Source organism: Varroa jacobsoni, unplaced genomic scaffold (assembly GCF_002532875.2).
Source record: "Varroa jacobsoni isolate VJ856 unplaced genomic scaffold, vjacob_1.0 scaffold_954, whole genome shotgun sequence".
NCBI classification, from domain to species: Eukaryota; Metazoa; Arthropoda; class Arachnida; order Mesostigmata; family Varroidae; genus Varroa; species Varroa jacobsoni.
In genome coordinates this window covers 53,595-78,571 of record NW_019213856.1, presented here as the reverse complement: position 1 = coordinate 78,571, position 24,977 = coordinate 53,595, and the positions used below count along the sequence as shown (strand labels likewise).

Sequence of the window (24,977 nt, the reverse complement as noted above, 5' to 3'; positions counted from 1 at the left end):
GCTTGTATGAAGTAGGCCACATATATCAACTTCGAACGAGTAATATCCACTTCATTTAATCTCATTAACCTGACGAACGTAGCGACGCCCATGTACGGGAGGGAGCCAGTATTTTCTTAATGTGTTGCGCGGGACACCACGGAAGCGGGTACAGTGTTTCCTACTATCAAATCCCGAGCTAGGAAAGCTGAGGGTCACTGATTCAGGCTCCGCCAATGACATACTATAAGGCAGGTGTGATTAAATGGAGAAAGTGTTAAAATGGTCGGACAGAGCCTGTATAAAACAATAACGTATTATTATAGTTCTTCTGTGTGTTTGTAGCTAATAAAAAGCCTGGCTATATTATGCCGTCTTATCGTTGCCGTCTTATCGTCTTTTGAGAACAGCCATGCATATCATGGCTGTTCTCAAAAGACGATAAATTAGAAATCAGTCTCCTAATTTCGAATTAAATTAAACATAGTTTAACACGATCATATGTACACCGTCCTCATAAAATGGCAGACCCAACGAATATCCCAGTGGACTCCTGTGATAATTTATAGCCAACATCTGTTCTATTATTCTTAAATTTTCAGAATCATATCTTCCCGTTTCCGTTTGTCAACCTGATCTTCACTAAAAGAAACTACGTCGACTGCGGGTGGTAACCGCAACAATGACAAAAAATCACAGCTGATTTTTGACAGCGACACCTTCTCATTACGCTATTCAATCTGAAAGCGTGATCACATGCCCACTGGGGGGGGGGGGGGGGCAACCTACAGTTGGATTCAGCGATTGATGACACCGGCAACCGGCATCTACCGATTTCTGACAACCATGGCCACCCGTCAAGAGCGACCACGGCAGACCGTAATCTAAAATCGCAGCTACTTGATAGATCCGTCTTTACCTCACTCCATTATTGCGCGCAAAACACACGGAAAAAACATGCCACGGCCGCAACCGCTGACCGATCCGCAAAAAATGTTCGTCATTGTACGCACCGCGCGTTTGGCCAACGCCGACGACGTTCGGTAAGTCACTGTGACCAATGCCCACCATTACCGAGAAGTTTTGAAAGTAATTGATTGACAGTTCATGAAGTCTGCGATGAAGACTATGTAAGCTCGGAAGGGAAAGCTAAACAACAAATCTGCTTCTATCTGGCTCGGTCTGAGCTGTTGGCGTTTGAATAGCCGGAGACCTGCAACGACCGGACAGCTCGTCAGAGCGTATATTCTAACAGTTGCCAGTGCAGTTATGATTTGGATCCTGCTTTATTTCGAGTACCGTCACCGCGGCTGTTGGACGGGAAGGATGCGGCGTAAAACGTGATGACAAAAACGACCAAATCGACGATGCGCCTATTAGAGCGTCTTTGTTATTGCTTGAACAGAACTTCAGTAGGTCTGGATATGGAACCTGCGTAAACGAATGTAACCTATAATAGTGGAAGGGCTGGATAATAAAATTGATAGAATAATGATAATGTTTGTCTTGATGGTGCACTGTACTACAGATAATTGAACTTTCGCTGCTGGTAGTCTCTGGTGTTGGACTATTTCGAGCGTTATTATGAATCTATTATTTTGAAAGCCATTGTTATACCTGCTACTGAAGCGCGTCTCGATAAAATCCGCTGTCCGGGGTATATGTCTCCTAGCAAGCTGCTTTCAACCATTTTCTAAAACTGAATAAGATAGCATTGGTCGATTATTTAACACAACTGCTTGACCCAGTTGGACTGATGATTTCTGATTTAAAGGGCTTCAACACAGACTAAATGAGAACGATGTAGCTTCAAACGAAGTGTGTGTGAAGAATGTACCTGAAATGGGAGAGGCTCGCTCTTGCACGTCCCTCATGGTTTCCTGCCTCCGACCATACACCAGCATAGGGAAGTTGCATAATAGCCATTATGGCCGACGTAGGCTATAAGTAAACCATTCCCAATTTTATATAACGAAAATCAGGTCGACACGGTCCAATAGACTGTGCATAACGTGTGCTTTTATATTTATACTATGTGTTAATATATACATTTAATATAGTATACTAATCGATCATGCGGTCATAACTTGCATGGTTTAAAGTATGGGGCTTATGATTCCGATATTGGGTGATAAGTTCTCCACAGAATATTTATAAAACTATCGTTTTGACTAGAGGTAACATTTGACCAGTGCGTAGCGTTTGAATACACTTCAGTACGAAGGCACATCTTACCATGAAGCACATAGCTACAGAACTTTGCTGGCTCTTGTTGACATCGGTCTTTATATATACAGCTAAACCGATCCGTTGAAGCAGACAGACTATAAAGTTTGTCTTGCTAAACTTATCCTTCCATTTTAACTTTTTTCGAAGTAGTCGACAATTTGTCTAGTCTGTCACTTGTCTACGATCGCACGAGAACTAATGCTAACTACAGTGACCTATAGAGCTGCTAATTACATCGTGCATTTTGTGCAGACGAGACGTGTATTATTAAGATGATTTTACTTACCACCGGCGCCGTACGATCTCAAAGTGTTAAACCCTCGAGTTACCGGCTCTAAATGTGACTAAAGAAACTGCTACATAGAAGTTGAGAAACTAGATGATACAACGAATACTGCCCTAACATATTCCGAGAATATGAAACAGCAATTAAGGCTGGCACCTTTATCGACGAGGGCATAAGGTTAGGTTTACGTTAAGTCCGTAAAGAGTGTGTTTCATTTCCAACAAGATGTATACTGAAGCGTAGCATTTTTTTGCGAAATAAATGTATGTTTATTTCAGAATAGAACAGAAGAGAGATGATTCATATGGCCGCCCTAAAAAAACAAGCTTGAGGTTTTATCTCAGGAATTTGCGGGAAAAGCCTATTGGAGCGTCGAGTACGTTAACATGTATTTTCCGTTAACTTGATGGATCATTTGTACAGCAGGCATGTTAAAACTGATGTTTCGCCTTCGAAATTCGCCCGTGTCTCGTTGGTCATCTACGTCACAAACAATTCCATGCCACCCCACATAGAAATTCGTTTTGAATTGTGATTTCTATTACCACACATTCATGTGTATGCCATGTCCAGTTTCCAGCCGGATATGTTAAAACTGGAACTTCGCTTGCTTTCGCCGTGTTACGTGTCTACCATTGACATGGCCACGTTTTCTTACCGCCTCATCCAGAAGTCCTTCAGGGTGTAGATTACCCAAAAATGTGTATCTTTTGGTGCGGTGCGTCACCGTTATAAACACCGAACTGCATTCTGGTCGTGTCATGCATAACCATTCTCATCCTGGACTACTAGCCCCCATTATAAATGTTATACATAATGAACTACAAACATATATACTCATAGATTTCTTAAAGGACGAAAATCACTGATTGTCCCATCCATCAATCAGTCTGCCTTTAGACACCGCGTACATATCAACCCGCCGCGTCGATCCACCTCTGCAACTCTAAACTTCGAGGCCTTCTTCAAATTACGGCTCACGAACTTCCTTTTCCGTTGTGGTTGTTATTCACTAATGCTACTACCCTCGACTGCGGTCCTCTCGCATCACACCTACACAAGGGCTAGCCCGTTGGTCTTTTTAGATACCAACAAAATCCGTCGCTTTGGCAATTGCTCCCCCGAGGAATCAGAGGCACGTAGTTTGTCTTTCGATCGGAACGAAAAAATAATAGCTGAATGATACGTGCGCCCCTATGTCCGAAGAAGAGAGGAGTCCGCTTTCGTCCCCCTAGTCACATCCGTTTATAAATAGCATTTTGCGTCGAGCTCTCGCGATGTTACCGCCCGCCTCGGTGCCTTCGATGGATCAGCATCAAACGAAGTCCTACGATAGCAACAAATAAATATGGGGGCCGGTTCTGCCCTGCCACAGCCCGGACGCTTGACCGCTCGGATCAGAAATGTGTGAGCGGCGACAACATCTATGGAAAGTTACTATGATCGGTACGGAAAAGTGGATCAGATTATAGTTACTTACCGGTGCCAATCCGACGATCCGTACCACATGTTAAACGTTCTAAGCAGTCTGTGCGTGCTAAGTAAATACGGTGCATCCTATCGATCATTCAGTTTGGAGAGAAAGATCGAGCTGGTCACATCGAATCGAGAACGCATCTTAAAGTAAAGGGAGTAGAAAGGGAGAACCATATAAGGACTGCGAGAAAAGGGCAGGTGACAACGATATAAATAACCTAAAGCGTTTAATTAAATTCATAGTTATATTAAGCGTGAATAGAGATAGTCCATGTGTGACCGAAACAACTAAGACCAACAGATTTCACTCGGCAATATTATTTCTTTTTTACGGACCTACTTTACGGGTACAGGTAGATGTGAGCATTGTAATATATTACCGTTGTTAATTGAAAAAGCGTAAGTCTACAACAATCATACTCAGCCGTTGACACTACTGGACGTTACGGCCTGACAACTATGCGGTACCCGGCTCCGTAAGTGAACCTGTGTTTCTATATTCGCTTAGTTTTTACTGTCAATTCTTCTAGAATCTCAACGAACGTCTCGAGAAGAAGCATAATTTAGCTATCTTCAGTCGTTACTATTATCGGTGTCTGAATGAGTAAGGGAACCGACGGACGTCTAAATGGACGTTGCGGCATAAATCAATTCTGCAGTGATTAACTCTTGCAACCGCTATACGACACGATGTGACCGCTCCATCTGCTAATTATAGACTCCAGTCTTTTTCTATTGTAAACCTACGTAAATCGCGAACCATTTGCACACAAATGCACTATCGTCTTGCAGCGAAAGCGTCCGTAGTAACGAGACGCCAGCGTCGTCCTGGACTGCTTTGGTCGTATGTGTGGCTCACTTATACGGGGACGCTAAGCTTCCAGGGCTCAGTATCCAGTAGAAGCCATTAAATCGGCCAGGCCAGAGCAAAACCGAGCGCAATAGATCCTACAGGAAAAGAGGAAGTGAGTTTTTTTGCTGAATAATAGACAAAAGCGATCACGATGTCGGCTGGTTCTAAATCACAACTGAACGTCTCGCTAGAAACGCCAGCGTCAGTGACAATAACAACGACAGCAGCGACAGCGGACTGATGCGGGTCAGAGCGAACATTAACCTTGTTCCTAACAGTAAATCGAGGCTCACGCCACAAGATCATATCGTGGACGACAAACGTTCGTCTAAGCATACATGGACTCCTAATACGTTTTTCTGCGATGGTTTTATCACACAAATGTCAAGTGCGGGAGGATAAAGTAGGGGCCTGCGTCTTGCTAAACACTACCGTCAACTTTTACAGTGATGCGTGAATTCTGCTGTCAAGGGTTGCCCCCTGGCGAGAACCTGAATATTTACACACGACGTAATGAAGTGAAACTTTACATAGGTATGTTATAATCGGACAAAGACCGGGTTTGACTGGGCAATCAGTGTTTATCCACTAATCGTCTACGAGGTCGTCTATGATCTTTCGAATGTTACGCCCGGTATTGGCGTTAGGCATTTCATGAGAAAGACGGCTGTCTTCCAGCACGAAACGAATAGTCTATCTATGCTCTAGATATCGAAAAGCTACACGATCTGTATTAGCCGTTCGAACATATGAATCACCGGTAGTAATGTAACACGAATGATTAGCAAGTTTTTATGCACCCGCCTTCAATGAGTTCATCTGATATAAGGACGCGCTCAAATGAGACAAATAGGCCCACTACTAAAAGCCTCAGCTAAGTGTAAATTTTAGATTCGCGTGAAGTTGCCAATGTCACTTACGAACTCGCAAGATGCAGGATCACTGTAAGAATAAGTTCTATATAAACGTTTCACTAATACGAATGAATTGTGTGGGCATGAATAATGTCTGAAATCGACAGATAGCACAAAGTTACTCAGGGGAATGACAATTATTGCAGACCTGCATCAACAGCACTCTCTTTAGCATTCGGCTATAGATAAAAGGCGTATGTTTTCTATTTCAGTTCGATTCGTGGGGTGACTTTCAGCTAAAATGATCCACGTATCGTTTTCATCGATAGCTATCTCTTCCAATTTACAGCCTAAGTTTTTTTGCAACGAGATCACTAGCATCATCGCCAAAAGTTCCACGCGTATCCGTTTAAACAATAAGCAAAATAACGTCTGAGAATAGATACATTTTACAGGACGGTTTCGCGCCTGTCGCACAAAACACTGTCCACGACATGTCCTTTTTTTTTTATTTTAACTAACCGCTAGCTGCCATTCGACTAACGCTGGATATCCAGTGCGTTGAAGTGTAGACAAATGATAAGTTTCGCTATTATATATATAAAGGCAATATAGGAAGTAAGAGGAAACGGCAGTCATACGCTTAACGACAATGCATAGCGATGGACTGTTGATGAAACAAGGTGGTCCTACAACACCAGAACACAGTTGTCGTATTAATGAGCTTACAAAAGCTCGGCATAAAGTAAGAATGCTGGACACCGGGGTGGCTTATCCATTGGCGTGACCCGAACAACGTTACGGGTCGGTTACGAGCAATTATGAGGAGATCGCGTCCAGTCGACGCAACAAATCTATAGAGCCCAGCAGACCATTAAAGCGGTCACCACACAGCGCCACCTTGAGCCGTGTGTAACCATTCGATGACCGTCTGCAGTCACAGACAGACAGTGCCAGACCCCGCAAGATCCTCAGAGAGCGGTTCCATTGCAGATGTAGAGATGCATCTTATTGTTTCAATGGGGACGTGTTTAGTCTGGCCCATTTCACTGCGGTGGTATGGCGTATCGATATAGCTACCTGCGGAGTTTCACAACTTCGCCGTACCGAAGACATAAAATCTCGAGCTGGATCTGAAACAAGGCACTGAAAGTGGGGCATGAACTGAAATGGACAACACAACGAATAAAGTTGAAAGTCTGTTAGTTCGTGTAACGGAACTCGACAACAAACGTAAGTTGCAGGTTGGCTACAGCAGCATTGAACAGAGCCCACTGTGAATGAGCCGTTGTAGGCGAAAAAAAAAAAACATAAAGATAAAAACATTATGTTTTCTTTTCACTCTGTACTTTGTTACTTTTGTTTCCAACAACGAAATAGGCCGGGCTGTTCTTTTCCTCAGATGCGTTTCTTCTTGATATTTGCATTGGCCCTTACGCGCCGACGCAAAGATGTACGAAAGATACCTAAAAAACACGACGTTTGTTTGATTTGCTACTATGAAGATAGTGATCAGTTCCGCTCGTATGGAAATCAGGAAGAAAAGCAGCGGTCCAAATTACATCGAAGATAGGGAGGCGAGACTAAAATAAGTGGCGGCTAGATAATGATTTCGAATCGTTCTTCCGTTGTTTCCAATCTCGTCCGCCTTCATTGTATTTTATCGAGCTTGGACATTTGTTCAAATCTAACTGATAGATACCAATAGCATCAACTGCTTAAGGAATAACGTGTTCTCGGCTCGTTTGCATTGTCGGCTTCGGGCGGCCAAAATGGATAAAATATGGCATAACAATTGACACCTTTGTAGCGCATCCTCGCTGAACACGTTTGCGTAGGACAAAGGCTTTCGGCATAAGATAGATGATAAACAAGGACTTACCTCTACCCACTTGGAGCATTCATAATTTTCGACACAATGACATTATAGGCACAACCTTTATAGGAGGCTAACGATATTTAGTTGGATTGTCCAGTGAATGAACAATCCGCTCCAAAATGGCTGGCGTCTAAAAAATTATAAGGGTTTAGTAGATTCATGTAAGAGCAGTTTTGTCAGACGCTTTGGGAGATTGACACCGATAAAATTACTGCGTCGCATATCCGGATTGTACAATATAAGTGAGGCTTCGCATCATAAAAGGCATATACTTCTGTTGGCCAGAGATTGACTCGAACGGATTGCTATCATTGACAGAGCCCCGAACTAATGTTACACAGAGGCCTTGAAGCCTGTTATAGAAAGATGGTTGAAGTTAGCTAGAGAAAAAATCAAATTGTTCGAAAGCAAAGCTAAATCTCATAGCGGCATTTTTGTCTGTCCGCCATCATCGGTTTGTATAATCGACAGTTGTGATAAATACGTCTCGAACGATCATCAATTAAACACAAAAAAAATAACGTTAGATAACGTTTCTATGCTATTCTGTAAAGCCGTATTCTGTAAGTAAACGAAAAAGCTTTATATCCTGTACAAACGCCTTAACCGAGCATCGTTTCAAACGACCAGTCCCCTCCGCCGAGAAACGAAATGTGTCTACTCCCAATTTCGAACCTGAGCTATGACAGAAATTTCAATTCTGAGCATTACATTAGAAAATAGTTGTAACAGTAAAAACAACAATAGTTCATTTTAAATATATTCATCACAATCACGCTGGTACATTCCCACAACAGCAACGCTAGCGTAAACGGGAAGCAATACCAATTATTAGACGCCGATGTTCTTGCGTCGCCATTGTGCCGCTCCCTTTCAGCACAATCTATTTATTGGCGTCATGTTGTCAAGCCTATTGGACCATACTGGCCGGCCAGCTTGCCACTCTGTATGTCTCACCGATGCGGATGTCCATCCGTGGCCACGCGCTGACATGCTCTGCCACCCGCGAACCTATCTGAGCTTCGTCTGATGCTCGTTCTTCAGCCGATTATTACCAAACGCTCCCGCGAGACCTCGGAGCGACGAGCGTCGATTAACGCAGAACCGGTGCAAACGTTTTCGGTTTAGTGCGGCTCACGACTAGTCAGTTGAGTAGAGCTGCAGTCTCCAACAATAACCAACAGCTAGAGAAGCGACAACAAGCCAACAACACGTAAAAAAGTAGCAATACAATGTGGTCGTACAATTATTGCTAGGATGGAAAGGGTTCCGCCATTCGGGACTATTTTTGCGGATGCGACGAAGAAACAGACGAGATTTTCGGGCTAGACGACCGATAGACACATGTTCGAAGATAGAGGGGCCATCACGAGAAACATATTGGCTCGAAGCAGAAACTATCGCTCAAAATAACAGCAACAACCAGCAGTAGCAATGACGAGACGTTAGAAGGGCACTAATTACGTGGACGGCGGTAGCAGCAGCAAGCAAAGCGTCTGCCGGCTACGTTGGTTAGTAAGCGACGACCGCACGGAGAGGATCAAGGACCGAACGAAGCAAGGATGAGAGAAAATTTGCTCGTGTGGATAATTACGTGCGGTTCTAGTGTTATTCAGCCGCTGATGCTGTTTGAGCGGCGTTTGCTGTCGTTGTCGTCCTCGGTGATGTCGATTCTCTACCACCCTTGGTTAAAACTTGAATTTGCTTTCTGAAGATATCCTCGTTGTTGGTTTATTGTGATAGAGGCAATGATTTTTTGCGGTGATGACGACAAGAGCGAACAAATGAACCCGCCTCGTTTGATTAGCAGAGTAGGCATTGTCGGGTTGAACGACTGGCCATTGAGGATGGCTAGAAAAATAAAAAATATAGGAAAGGGAAAACAGTAAATCAAGCGATTTGAGCGCGGCACTAGAAAGATCTTCATCAAACTAAAAGTCCGATCGAACAACGGGACTTTGTAATAGTTACGGTAAAGACGTGTGAGTTAATTTAATTATAAGCCAAATAACAATAAGCAAGAACGATAGTTGTGCGTCGGATCGATGCATTTGTGTTGATAACATCAGGAAATCCCTGATGTTGAGCACAGAAATGCTAAGGTGAATTTCCCTAAAAGATGAGCCTGTATGGTAGTACCAAAACTATGACAACATGTATACCTATAGTATGTATTTAACCAAAAATTCTAAAAACATAAAGATTTAATAAAACGTACAATAGATGCGGCGTGTACAGAGCACAGTTGAAAAAGACCGGCATCAGCTTGTACTGGCGTACATAGCATTTCGGCGTTAATTAGTAGATTTACTGAGGCCCTATTCGAAGCAAGATCTCGAGGTGTCCCAGCAGCTTATTTATGGCCTGCAATGCCTCCATGGAAGGACAGACGTAACAGTTGGTGTTTCTTCCGCCGGCCCAATGGTACCTAACGACGTCGAACATCAGGTTGGTGATCATTCGACTGTCACCGCTCGTGCCTCACTAACAGCAAATAGCTTGAAAACTGTTTACTTATTCTGGTAATATATTATGAAAATACCCTTCGACCATCATTTACACGCATTTCTGTTGGCTTAGGCTGGCCACCGTAGATGCCATTGGCCCTGAAACAGTTGCATGATTTCTCGCAGTACCACTGGCATAGATTATGCTCACAACACGATTGATGACTGGAAGGAAGAAGTTACTTACAGAAACAAGTCAATTTTGCACAGATCTGGATAATCGGTGTCAATAAAGTTACTTTTGTCAAAGACGATACACTGCACAGCTGTACTTCTAACAAATCTAATATGAATATTGAAGTCATTCATTGGAGAAGAGCCTCAACAGAAGATCCGATCTGCTACGCTTGTGTGCCGAGTTATCGATCGGCTAACTTGTCAAGTTATTTTAATTAATATACTAGTCAGGCAAAATATCGTTTCTACGTGATATCTGGATAAAGACGGAAATAATCGTTTTCACTATGCCAAATGCTATTATTAGTAAGTTTATTCAATGATCTGTTATCAGCTCTCTTGCGCGATTGGAAAAAACGTAACATGCCCCCATGCTGCATGGAACTAGTATCCTAACAGGTCAACAGCTCTCCAGTTGACGGATGGGCAGAAGTTTCCCTGTCACCGGCGGCCGATGAAGCTGGCCGCTCAAAGGACTAAAGTTATCTTCGTATGTTCCGCTACCGTCAATTCTTATGATACATCGTTTGGATTAGTTGTAATGTTCTGTCGCCATAAAGTAGGTCATGTAACTTCATAAGAGTGATGCTTGTGAAGCCTATTGGCAATACACTAAACCCAATAGACGATACCGTCACCAACTTTGGGTTGTGTTATAAGAACAAGAGAACGACAATTGTCTCATAAAATAGTACAATTATTCATTTGCTGCTGATTCAGATGCTACTTTGTATTCGATCTAATCTTGACTCCTTCCAACAGTTGACTCGAGTTAAATTTTAGTTTTCGTTAAGTATTAACGCCATAGGTACTGCTACAAATTTGAGGACTGTTGTCTATGGGATGTCTCGAATGCTTCCCGCTGACGACAATAGCAAAACAAGCAGAAGTCTAATAGAACCACCGCGTCTAAACAATGCAGTAGAAACTTGTTTTCAATATGTGCCAAATCTCCGTAGAAACGAACACGTCCATTGTAACGCGAGCTGGATTGTTCGATTTAAAGATCGTACCGAGCAGAGACTGTGACTCTGAGCATCACATTGACCTGCACACCACCTCGCCCCAATCCCAAGTGGGGAATAGGCCGTTTACACAGCTCGTTCATACGCCCGTCTCTTCAAAACCACCACGTCAACGAACTCTGAACCAGACGTCTTTTTTCAATAACGAAATTAAATGATCGGTCAAGCGTATCGGTTATATAGAACAAATGACTAACCCAATGCATTTTTGTCCCTCGGCGCTACACTGGCTGATTCCTACTAGCTTTACGCTACTTTTCTGCATTGTTCGAAATCGTTGAACACAAAGTTTGGACGCCTAGCTAAAACAGTAATTTACGAGTATGTTCTTAATCAGTAGATTATAGTAATATATGTATATATATATATATATATATATATACCTGCGAGAAAACAATTCATCAAGGATGGTTTGTATTCAACTAGCATATAACAGATATGCAGTTCTAGTTAAAATGACAGAATCATTCAGTGCTGCATAGAATGACTGTGGAACACATTGTGATCACTATTATTTTTTTTTTTATCAATATGTGAAATCTTTACATGTCCAGAATACATTGGACTTACGACTACTACCAATGTGATCTGGAACTCGTTCATAAGAAACGCACTGGCCTCATCCTACGATATAGAAGGCGGCGATAGCGGAGCAGATCACGCTGATCGCATAGCAAAGTGGAAGAGATGCATCGGAAGCTATATGGCAGCAAATCATATGGAATGAAGTTGGACACGATGTCATTGAAACCCCACAAATCAGAGTTTCAGGAGTCTATGAAAAGGCTATTTCGAAGCGGCAACAAAAGGATCACAATCTCTGAAAAAAGTTTCTTTAGAGAGGACTTTGCTTAAGCTACCAGCCAGCAACAGAATGTCTATATTGGGCCCTATGTTGACGCGTAGGGAAATCTTTATGGAGTCGTTTCAAAAGAACTTCACTATATATATATATATATATATATATATATAAATTACTTTTGAATGCGTATATATCGATCGAGTTTACATCACTAACAACGTTCTGCTCAGGCATATAACCCAGGGTTTACCCAAGTCTGAAACACTAGATGCATCTTGTTTAGCCTATGGTATCATAAACGCGACACTGTTACATAAAAACGTGTTAGATACTACTTTATCTATTATTCACACTTAACTTACGTATATGACATGACTAATATGATAATTAGATATTTTCGACAGTTGACTTAAGCACCCAACAAATTTCGGTGGCACTTACTACGGCACTGTATAAATTACACATGTCTGCCTAAGTAAACGTTTTCTATCTAGGGAAAGGTCTTATCGAATGGAGAGCGACTTCAATTGGTTTGGTAAAGCGGACGTCTCGCTGGCTCTGACTCGCATCGATGAACGCCCTGGCAAGCTGCAACGGCAGAGCGTGATAATGGCACGCCAGGCGACGGCCTTTTCCTTTTTAAATTAAATAATAGTACCGCGCTGTCATGACATCACAGTCGCATGGTCATTCGTTAGTCCGGTAGGTTTCACGGGGGGGGGGGGGGCAAACTTTCTTACGTTCCGTTCGTCTTTAAAAACTAAATTTCGTTACTACTAGCCACCGGGAGAACAGTTTAATCGGCTTTTAATTCCAATCATGTTATATATCGGCTGCTCGAATAAGAAATAAGCTGATTACGTCTGAATGGTGCTAGATCATAATAGGTAACTAACAACTTGTACGCAAAGTGACCACAGTTATTGCAATAGCCATATGACTCATCTTCATCTGTGCATTAGAGAACTTAAGCACAATAGCTGTTCAATAACGAACAGGACGTAAAAACGTGATGCGAAGTCCGTTGTGGCGCTGGATCCACCTTGCCGGTCAACTATCACCACTTGACAAATACACTATGCTACTAATTATTATATTACTATAGGTGTCACGCAGCACGTGACAACCTCTAAGTGTGCAAGTGGTGCCCATCGACAATTGTTACCGGTCTGACTTTGCCGGGCTATTCGGCGATCAGCACTTCGCATTGAGCTACCGTCCAGAAAATACCGGTATCCCTGTTTCATGGATAGGGCGATGTGATTCACAACAACAATGTAAGCCGAAGTCTTTTTCAGTAGGACTCGGACTCTATTTGTTATGTAGAAGTCCGATATTGTCAGCATAATAGTATGGATGAAGGTATACGATATAAAATACAATAGCACTCTGCGTGGAAGTGAGATTCCCTGATTTTCGAGCTATAATGGAGTTTGTTGTTGAGTGAGGGGAATAGATCGTCAATGGCTGTTAGAAGTAGTGGTCGGTCGTCTGAAACGATACACTTCATGCTCGGCAGAAGCCTTCACTAGACATCATAATGTGGAACTTTATTTTTTGCGGATTTTTTGAGAAAAATTGCACAATGACAAATGCGTCCCCATTGGAACCAGAATATCGATCTACCTAATTTTAAATCATGTAATTCTGTCACGGTCTAAGGCTAAACATAAAATAAGATATAAATTACAGAATAGAATAATTGACTGCTCTTCTGCTATTTCGGCTTGGCGACCTTTTTACATTTCTCTATTCTGTTTCTATATATATATATATATATATATATCGTGTTAAATCGTTATGATCGATGTAATGTTTTTTGAATAACATCGCTCTGCGTTCATACTCTGTCATGCCCCCCTCTCTCTGTGAAAAGGGACGCCTTTTCGATTTCAAGTTTGCTTCGCCACTGACGAAACATCGAAACACATAGAGATTAATGAAAACGGGTGAGGTTTCTTGCCTTCTGGAGCTGGCAACAATTTAGGAATTATATACCAAAATATACCGCAACAACACGTTCAAACAATACCACAATCGATTATAAGACGTTGAGTGCCCCTTGACGGCAGTGATGATTACCCATAATAACTTGGAAAATTACGTGCGTTGAATAACCGCATCTTTATCATTAATACTACTGTTATCTCGTGATTCAGCATTAACGAGTTTTGTATAAAGCAAATGCGTTAAACTTTGTATTTTTTTCCTCTTCAACATTATAGCGTTAGAAAATGGATCAGTTTGATCGATAGCTTGACGAATTGCAGTTCAGATCATAAAATAAATAATCAGGACACCTTTTTAGACGAGTCCATGGCAAAGCTTAAACAAAAAAACGTATCAGTTATATCTCATGATACTGCTTTGAAATTTTTAGAGAAATTGGTAATTTCGTACCGCTCCACACGCCAGCTCGTTACATCTGGTCCAATACAGTCAACACAACGGTCTGCGGATAGACGCTACCAAATATTAAACGAAAAAGCACCTTTTAGGGCAATGATATTCTCTTCAGCCATGCGATCTCAATAGACACCGATGCATGAGCACGTCACCCCCGAGAAAAACGAGTGCTCCTGGACGGAAGAAGAATTATTCTATTGTAGCTTAATGGCTTGGATGATCGATAATAATAACTGCTTAATGTTCGTACATGCGATTCATGGGTAATCTCTAATTAGAACCAAACTGTATCGAACAATTGAAATTGGTCAGTTTTACGAGGATACGCGCACAAAGGACAAGGATTGCCTTGATCAGTTTCCTCCTGGGATAGTGCAACAGGAACGTATTTATCTACTAACCTTAGGGACAGGCGCAGATTGCAACGCAATAGTCATACGTCACAATTAGCAACTAAAAACAAGCTTCCGCAGTAATGAATAAACGTACAGAAGCTGACTACAGATAATGGCAATGTTTACCCCCCTTAGAAAACGTCTGTCTACATTCGCAGCAGACATTACGAACGTATAGCATTAGAGTAGCGCTATGAACCAGTGAGCATTCCCTGAGCCATCTGCTTACCCAAGCCAAATATAAAAAGGTATACTACTACCAGCAATAAGTAAATAAATAAAATGTATGCAGAAGCGATTATTTCAGTTAGCGACGCTACCTTGAAGAACCTAAACACAATGGACAAAAGCTTAGATATGGCTCCCTTCATTGCGATCATGCACAAAGCCCATGAATACGTACGTTGGTCTTTTTGGGCGAAACTTCTCCGAATCGTAAGTGCGTTAAATCGGTATTTGAAATACCAACTGTATTATTGATTATATCTGTAAAATAGCCTCCTAGTCAACGACTTAAGTTAAATGCAAAGAAAACATGAATCTTAATGTTCATAAGAAACTAATTTGTATTACTAACTGTGGCCAAATACAACCCCGCCTAGCGTACATGTACAGTTGAATACAAACGCGAAATCAGCGTTAGATACAATAGTCATCAAAAACATTTGACTGGTTGTAGATAGTTTACTTTCGACAAGTTTTTGTGCGCACTGGCCATGTCACTCGATGGCGACGCTATCCCGGGGTGAATTTCCAAACACCCGTTTTCCAGCCAAGTTTACACGTTTCTCTGGGTTCGGTCTTTTTTGCTCTTTTGTTTTATAGCGTCTCCGGTGAATGACGATGTTCGCGTATCCCTAACACGTGGGACCACGAGAGTATCATTAGGACCAAGGAAGGGTCGTCTCTGACCTGGAACCCTCGACCTGGCAGCAGAAACAGTCAGACTGAGTGAACCACCGGCCCCGACATGCATCAGCTAACGCCAAAGAAAGTCAACAAATGATGCTTACGTAGACGAAACTACCCGAATAGACTCTGTGCATTTCTTGGGAAGGCGACCCACAGCAATAGCGAACCCAGACCCACAGCAACAAGGACATAACGGCTGCAACAGAATCATAGCTGATCAACGTTAACCACAGCGCGAGACGGGCCAAGCCGCCGATGTCAGGTCTGTTCTCGTCCCGACACGCGAGGTTTCGAGGGTCGGGAAGACCGGACTTTTTAACCGGCAAACTCCGAAGCAAATACTGGATAAGCGATGACGTGGAGAGATATCATAGCCTGCTGCGTTGTAATCATAGCAGTGGAGATTTATATAAATATATAAGAACAAACAAGGTCAGAGATTAACACAAGGGATGTGCATGTTACATTTGGTGGAGGCGCGGTCGAAACGAATTGACAGAAGTCGCAGCTTCAAGTTCTACGGGCAACTGATGGATACGACTCAATATTTCGTATGAATAGAGAAGGTTATTTACTGATATGCGCTAAACAAACATGGGGGTTAACGGATAGGTCTGCGAAGCGGAGAATATTTTTCGGTCGTTACTGAAAATGGTTTTCTGCGTGGGCTTTTTGTGAGCCTTTCGTTATTTTCCTGTATTGATTTTTGTGTGAGTAATTCTTTGTCGAGGATATTTACGCTGCGCGGAACTATATGAGATCAGTCAGTGATCGATAAATTAGCAGTCTTTGAAATAGCCTAGACTCCTAGGATAGCTAAGCTCAGTCAGAGAAACGAATTGTAAGCATAATCGTCGTCTTTTAAAATTGAGATACGTTATATTTTAATAATCATTTTGTCTTTCACAATAGAAATTTCTGTCTTTCGTCTTTCTCTGTAGATCATAGTATATCCATCCATAAGACACCGTCGTTAGCATGCTAAACTGGAGTTGTCTTTACTTTCTATGCTTGTATATGTTTGAAATAATGTCGCCACCCCGAAGGCTCCGGTGCAACCAATTCAGCTCATATAGCAGTATATCAGCCATTATACTCTTTCAAATGTAACAATTCAGAGATCAAGCGTATTTGTGATTCACGCGCGATTGGGCCTAAGAAAGTCACATGTACCTTCGGCTATCATCGGCAAGTTCCTTTGCGTCAGACCTAGCCTAACCTATTAGTTCTCGTATCCAGCCTTTTACCTATGCCTTGTGCCGGTTACTTTTTTAAATTACGATTGCAAATATGCAGCGCCTACGAGTTACCTCTTCTCTATAAGTAGTACCTGAATGTCAAGACGTTGCAGTAGCTACAGTTACTGCGGAAGGATGAGAATCCTTTAGGTTAGTTCTACTTTTGCACGTCCGGTGTTTCCGTGGAAGCGTACCACCGCTCTTTTTCTAGGTTGGACACGTCAATGACCTTAAGAAGTCACAACATTTATTACAAGATATAGTAATAGTGTCAACTGACAAACGTAGCACGATTGAAGTAAGATGACCTGGGCGAAATACAGAAGAATCAGATCTAAACAGCGATATATCCTAGTCGCATGTGACGGTGATCTTGCGAAATGCCGCGCAGGTAGTTGCAAAAAAATATAATTCGGTATATCATTATAATTATTTTTTTTCTAATTTAACTACACTTTTCCTTTCTACAGGTTATTAGCGAGACCTGAATCAACAACTCTCGGCATCCGTAAAAGATGGGCATTGCTAGAACTGTATAAGTCAAGTGGGTGTTGTCATATGTCTATAGGGGTAAGAATTGGTTAGTTGATCTTGTTTAGCGGACGCTGCTTTTCGTTACGGTAAATACACTCAAGAAAACTAACCATTGCTATAACTGGCAGAAACTCTTGTTAATAGCGGTATTACGACAACTTATTTGGTGGCTAGATTTATATTAGTACAGAATAGTATATTATCTTTGATTCTTATGTCGATTCTCACTATATAGACGTGCATAATAAAGCTAGACAACAAAACCAGCTATGTTGGACAAATGTTTACGAAGAATAACATCGACATGTTTGGCCATCAAAAAAATCAAGAAAATCGGCTTACGTGTGTATCTACTGCCATACAATGATAGATATCCTGCTGTCCAACAACAAAAATATGTAGGCACAAAACACCCATCACTGCTACCCGTCCGTACCAGAGCAGATGTTTCGCTACGAAGGTGTCTAGTAGAAGACAGCAGCAGAAAATATTTCCTACGTCAGAAGAGCGCTTCTTACGCCGCGTCTTCACCACCACACGCATATTAAACCAAACGATTGCCCGCAAGCGACGGCAATCACTAGTGGTGTCATCGGTGAAACTTCGCCAACAACATTCTCAGACGCACGCAGACACCGTGTGGACATCATTGAAGCTATGAAGAGTTCTCGATTCCCCCGCTTCCCCCACACCCCATGGCCCGTGTTTTCGCCTACTCCAGTCCCGTCTTCTTCGAATACATCGGCCGATGGCACACTTCACTTCAGACGTCAAACATCAGACGTCAGTGCGGTACAGCGATGCATCGACTGCATGCGCGGATGCAACAGCAATGCCGGGGAGGGACGTATTTCTTGCGCATAGCAACGTCATGAATTTCTGCATGTCCGCGCTATAGCCGGCGATGACCTAACCAGAGAAAAATCATCGACTGTATACTATTTTTACTCGTACCGCGGTAACACTGTGGCTAACCTAAGGTCACAACTCGTTAGGGGACGCTTAACGACAATAAACTTGTCAGGTAGTAATAAGAGAGATATGCAGGGTCAGACCTATCGGTTTCTAAGCCAACATCGTTAACGACGTTGATGGGGATGGATCATGCACCGCGAGCAACGGTACCGGCCGCCGGGAAAGAAATGCCCGTGAATTTCGTAAAGAAGAGGCATAACATGTTCCATGGAAGATTGGTAGTGTTGCTACTGTGATTGGAAACTGATAGCCTCATGGCTAGCAGCGGCGAATGCACGCGATAGTTGGTGATAGGCAAGGACTAATTTCTATTGGTAAGGTCTTTGGCCGGAGGCAGAAGGTAAGTGACCGCGGCAATAGGTGACAATGGATGGGGGTAACATGGGACAATGCAAATCGAATCAATCAGAAAATCAATTTGTCAGTGCTCAAATGGCATTGTTATTATATCTTAAGTTGTCTAGGCTGTTGGTCATTGGGGCTGTATGTACTACGTAGGATACTATGTCATAGAGTGGCAATAGCCGAACGCTTACTTTTGCTGTCGCGTACGACTGTTTACAGATATGTATAGCATAGAACTAGCATTTTGGCGCGTCTCTGTGAATACGTATAGCTAGTTAATCGCATGCCCATAAGCTATTCTAGACAAGCGAATTTAGACACTTAAATAAACAACGAACGGTATGTCTCCAGTGTCAACGACGACGAGCAAAAAAATAGCACCAACAGGAGCCAGGGGTTGGTCGCGGGCATATTGAAACGGGGGACGATTGCTTTCGCTACGCGAAGTGTTCGACTACATCAACAAGCTGATGCCCCTGTTAATGAGACCGTCTCAGATCGGTTTCAGTCTGATGACATATAAGCATCTAGTATCTATCATCTGTGCCGTTGTAAACCTTGACCCGTGATTATTGCACAGTCAAGTGAGGAAGGATGCTCTGCGGGAGACAAAAAATATAACCTGATCAAAAAAGCAAGAATAATGCGGAGCCTACAACGGTGTTCTAGCACTAGAACGATACAGAAACAGAGCATCACTTCGCTGTTATAGGTCTGCTGCAATAACAACAGAGATCGTAAGCAAACATGTTTTACTTATTCGTAAATACATATAAGTATTGTAGGATAAAAGTTCCATGACCCTGAATGATCTTCATGTCTTGACCAACATACCATGATAACGTATCAACGTATATGGTAGTTGAAACCTTGTTATGTTATACTTTGTATAATGTGTATAGCGATTGACGTAGATGTGTGTAGATGTCTGTTAGTCTTTAATGTCCATGTTAAGCCTATGCCTTCATTTTTATCATACGTCTACAAATAACCGCTGTGCCGTCATGTCGTAAGACCAGGATTTCTTGACAAATTTTTGAATCAGCTAGGAGATGTTCAAAGATTGAGCCCGCTGTGACAAACAAACACTAAGCGATATTTATACTCTGAGTTTGATGACTTTTGACATTGGTTCGCAAAACGAAGTTTAGATTTGTAATCTAATGGCATAACAAAATCTTAATTGATACTTTTAATAGATGGGTGCCGTTAAGTCAGTAAGCTGGTCGGTGTTGTAAGATTTTTGAAGTTAGCAGATCTTTTCTGGAAAGGTCGCACTTAAAAGCATCGAAGTTCCCCGCTACTCAATATGACGTTCGTTCTTTTTTTAGCAAAAATTAAAAAATGGGAATGCAGATAGGTGATTTTGATGACCTCTCACCTCAGACATTGTGACCTTATGGCCATAAGACGTTCCTATAAACAATTTTTCTAAACCCTAATAATAACCTATAAACAACAAAACACCTGTGGAACAATGGGGACAAACCTTTGAAATATATAAGCCAAACATATGTTGACTTTTAAGAACAACTAAAAACAGGGTAAACAGGATAAATACGTGGCTAGCTGATAATAAACATCGACCCGTTTTGCTGGCGGACGAAGGTCAATGTTCTCGATTATGCTTTCATTTGTGAACGTGCTTAGCACAGTCTTTTGATCCGAGCAACCTATATTAAGGAACAACCTATTGTATAATATATATGTATATATCGTAGTCGTCAAACGGAAGTAGCAAACCCGAATGTGCCTTTACTGATAAAAAAAAATCCTATGTGACAAAATCATTTACTCAGTGTAACCATAGAAATTAAGTATATATAATTAGACCAACTGAAGAATAAAACAGCACCGGCACCAAAGCCACGTATATTGAACATTTCTATCATGGAAAACAGCACCTTGAAGTAGTCAAGTGGTCACAACAAAAACAAGTGCTTATGTGATGTTTGTATCAACATTCATTTTGTGAATAGCAGAGATTGTGCACAGCTCTCTATATCAGCACGAGATATGTGAAAAGGAAAGCTTGTAGGAGACACGCTTTCCTAAACTGATTAATGCTGTCTACACACTGGATTCAGACGTCGGATTTACACACGGAGTAGTGATCAGATGTCCAGCGAACCAGAAGCACAAACATGAGGCCATATCCGATCCTGTTATGAGCCTACAGCTTGTTAACCGGGTTACAGGACATAGACTGACTGGCAGACTGGTTGTCTGTTTGCCGATCCAGTTTGTGGGACTCTGATCTGACAAAGTCGTCGTTAGTCAAGGGGCCCCTGGAAGCGCTCCCAAAACCGAATATAGTTCAGCATTGCCGCTGGCGCTCACGTTTAAACCCAAACCCACAACAGAAAGACCTTCGCGTCTACCGCTGGTTTCAGCCACTTTTGAAGAGTACTAGCTAGTAGGATGAGCAACAAGCCGCTCCGGTATGATGCTTACAGATGAATACGTTTCTATTAGATGCAGTGTAACCTTGATAATTTTGTTAAACGCTTTTTGAGCCATATGTTACAAATAATTGACTTAATAACATTTCTATAATCTATACTGGCATTATTCAGCACTTTTCAGTTACTCGATTATAAGGAGTGGTGCTTTGGTGGTTATATTTCGGTCCACGACAGCCTCGTAGTCTACTCTAAGTAATCAGATTGTTGAATAGGCTGCAGCAAATCATTAATGAAGGTCCAACGTACAACAGGCGAAATAGGTACACCACCTCGATGCCTTTCACACACAAATGAACCGAATTTGAATGAACCGAGTACCTAATTTTACTTAATAGGCACAAGCAACGTATATTGCAGTTACAAATTTCTCTAGCGATTTGCTAAACATAACATGATAAAGGTATATTATCGGCAAAACTTACGACGTTTAAGGTTATCTTGCTATAATAAAAATCTGACAATGCACTTTTAATTTGCCCACAAAAAAAATAGGCCAAAATGTTTCTCTGGCTGTTTATGCGTCATTTTTGTCGAATCGACCCTCTCATTTCAATGAAGACCCGCCGCCGCTCGCCTTCACCTTGAACTTCGTCCTTACGTCACGACAAGTCTATTACATAGTCCGTACATGTACAGGAATAACGGGACAATCACGGCTGATTTATATAGTTTCCCGAAACCTAGAAGAATTTGGCGGCCTGCGCAATAGCCCACGTGAACGTAGTGCCTGACCTACTCTCAATTTCTCAGCTTCAACGTTTAATGCCTTTTTATCGCGCGATTATTTGGTGGTATTTCTTAATATGCACGTTTATAGATGTTCAACAATTTGTTGATAAAATGTTATTTCACATACCTGAATCTGTAAAATCCGCGAAAGGTTTTTGATTGTTATCCGATTGAATGTCTTTGAACAGTTCGCTCTTGTTTTACGTTGCGTTGATTGAAATTACCTGGGCTCAATCGTACGCTGAGACGCACGAAGTATACCTCCGGCTATTAGCTATGATAAGTATCCAATCAAGGCCAGACGACAAAGGAAGTTGTTGCTTGACCAGCTGTAACTGCAAATTATAAGCAGAACACTAACTGACAACCCACCGAACCGATATCTTTTTCCAGCTTTTCCTTTGATCGCACTAGAAATGCTATATACGAATTCCTACAAATCTAGTGGAAGTACATGAAGGCCGGTTCTCGATCAGATATATATGACGCAAACATAGATGATCCGAACACAGACACGCACATACGATACAGGTAACGAGCTCGCACGAAGCACAATCTTCGAGTCTGGATCTTCGTTTAACACTTCCGCGGTCGCACCTATTTTCAGAGGCACAACAAATTCCCAGTCGATAGCCGCGTCAGTGGCGAAGCCTATGCGGCGTGACTCCTAAAAAAGCGTAGGAGAACTCTCCGCTTACTAGAACGCTGTAGCGCTGAGATGGCGCCGTTTATAGGCCATCGGCAAAAAAAAAAAGCTGAAGAACACTCGCTCTAACGCCTGAACAGAAATGACAGCTGTAATCCTGTACAGCTGAGTTTAATTGTTAGCGCGCTCCGAACGTCGCGTCATACAATGGCACACAGCTGACCGAACGGTTAGCGATGATGGTGAATGAAAGCGCCACGGTTCAGCATTGGCGACCCTTCGACTAGCTCTGGCCTGTCGTGAGCTAAGCCGTTCGCCCGCGTTTGCAAACTGCCGTGTCGTTAAGAGTCGACCTTTCTCGTCGCGCACTTCCCTCTGCCCAATGCCCTTTCCCATAGGACGAGCGCCCTCGCTGGCGCGGTGCTCTTCGTCATATTAAAGATGGATACCAGTGGAACGTAAAAGATTTCGAATAACTAACGGAAGTAATAGTAATGAGGGGTCATTTGAACATTTACGCTTGGCAATTGGATAAAAATATTCATTTTTCTGCGAATAGAAAATATTGAAGAGAGTCCTAATAGTTTACCTTAATAGGCAATGTCCGCATATATGGTGTATACTATTGAGGGCTGTTATAGTGGATTTTAGAAGTGGGTTGCTTAGGTTATCATGAAGGCTAACTGATGAGTAAAGTGACCTAGCTTCATAGGTGAGTGACGGCTAATTGTTGCTCTGGTCTATTGTATTTATTGATAATTCATGCGAAGTTTGCAGTAGCGAACAACTCTCCCAGAGATCTGATTGCTCTTTTTAATAGATCTGACTATTTTCACCGAAAGAATTCACCTTAATTGTGACCTGTGCAACAATGATTCGTGAAACTGTGTGCGATAAACAACTCCATTAATCCTCTGAAATAGCGCGCTTTCGAGAAAGCTCTTGCAGCACGTATTTGTAAGACCGGTAAAAGCGCTCACCATCGAAGTTAAGCTGTTCACGAGAGAACAGGATAGATGATCTCAACTCCGTAGTTGATTTTATTTTGAATATCTAAAGACAACCTGGAATAATTTTCTTCATTCCTTATCTGATTGTTCGATTTTACTTTTTAAACACGGCTAAAACGCCCGTACCCCTAGGAGTTCTTCTATTATTTCTGTACGTTGCAGTTCACGGACGTGACCATCAGATACCGAATCCTTCGAGTAGAACAAATTTCTCGTTTTTTTTTTTAGTCTAGAAAATCACCGATAGTTCTTCAAACTCAAAGAATATGTACATCATATTTCAGTAAGTTTCAAGTAATTATGTGTAGGCCCATGCAATGATCCTTAGTAAGGCGATTACTATATCGTTCAGAATCCGTCGAGGATGATATAATTCGATCCTGATGTAATTTGCTAGACCGCTAATATTCGGTATTTCCACTTAACCTGAATGAACTTTGTTGATTTCTTTGCTTTATCTAATTTTTTTTTGCTTCCCCCTAGGTGCCCTAAACAACCGAGACGCTTCGGTTTTTCATTTATATAGCAGTGAAGTGCTAGGACAGGCCGTAACTGCTATGGTAAGAGAAATTCTAGCGTTTGTGGACGAGCAATTGGCTACATAATTAGGCTATCACCTCTCGACAGCCACGTAACAATAAACGCTGAGCTAAAATGACCACGCAGCTTTCGGCCCGCTCCCTGTGCCACTTCGTTATCATAGGCCAACGTGAAAAATTCTAATTGATGCAGTGCGCATCTAGGGCTAGCACAAAACGGTTCGTTTTATTCAGTCTTTGTAAGTAATCCCGTTCCACCGATAACGGTCTACAGCGAAATAAATGCCTTTGTACGGCAACGCTGATTTATCTTCTTTTTTTTTGTCTATATGACAGTGATAGTGATGCTAAATGATTTCATCAAAGAAAAACTTCAAAAAATAATGCGCTACACATTTTTCCAAGGCATGCAGCGGTGCTGATTTTCCTTGTGCTTGGTCACAGCTACGGTTACCATGACACACATTCAGATTCATCAGTAGACGTGGCCTGAACTTTGAAAAGTGCCTTTTTTTCGGTACTTGTATTCACGGTGCCTAGCTGTAGAAAGGGGTGAAAAATCGGGATCAACGGGTTGGGTCCCGGCTTGTCGAAACGTTACTCAGGCCCATTTCGAACAACCGTGCTCTCCTTAAGCCAATGCGCATTGACGAAGCTTGGCAGTATGCAACTAAAAGTTTAAGTAAAAAATTTAAGTCTATTTTTTAAAGTTATGG

At 42.1% G+C, this 24,977-nt stretch overlaps 1 protein-coding gene across 4 annotated transcripts in view; it reads right to left on the bottom strand.

Moving 5' to 3' along the window:
• Positions 1-23,041, bottom strand: part of LOC111265317 (uncharacterized) — a 41,330-nt gene extending 18,289 nt beyond the window's left edge. The window contains exons 1-2 of one of the 4 annotated variants that reach the window (XM_022841883.2): positions 22,194-23,041; positions 6,758-6,841 (exon numbers count right to left, since the gene is read on the bottom strand). The gene's annotated coding sequence lies outside the window, so the exon portion shown is untranslated. Of the gene's footprint in view, positions 1-3,974; positions 4,221-6,757; positions 6,842-17,894; positions 17,917-22,193 lie in introns of those variants that run through there. The other 3 variants (XM_022841882.2, XM_022841886.2, XM_022841884.2) reach the window with 3 other exon arrangements.
• Between the last annotated feature and the right edge of the window lie 1,936 nt (positions 23,042-24,977).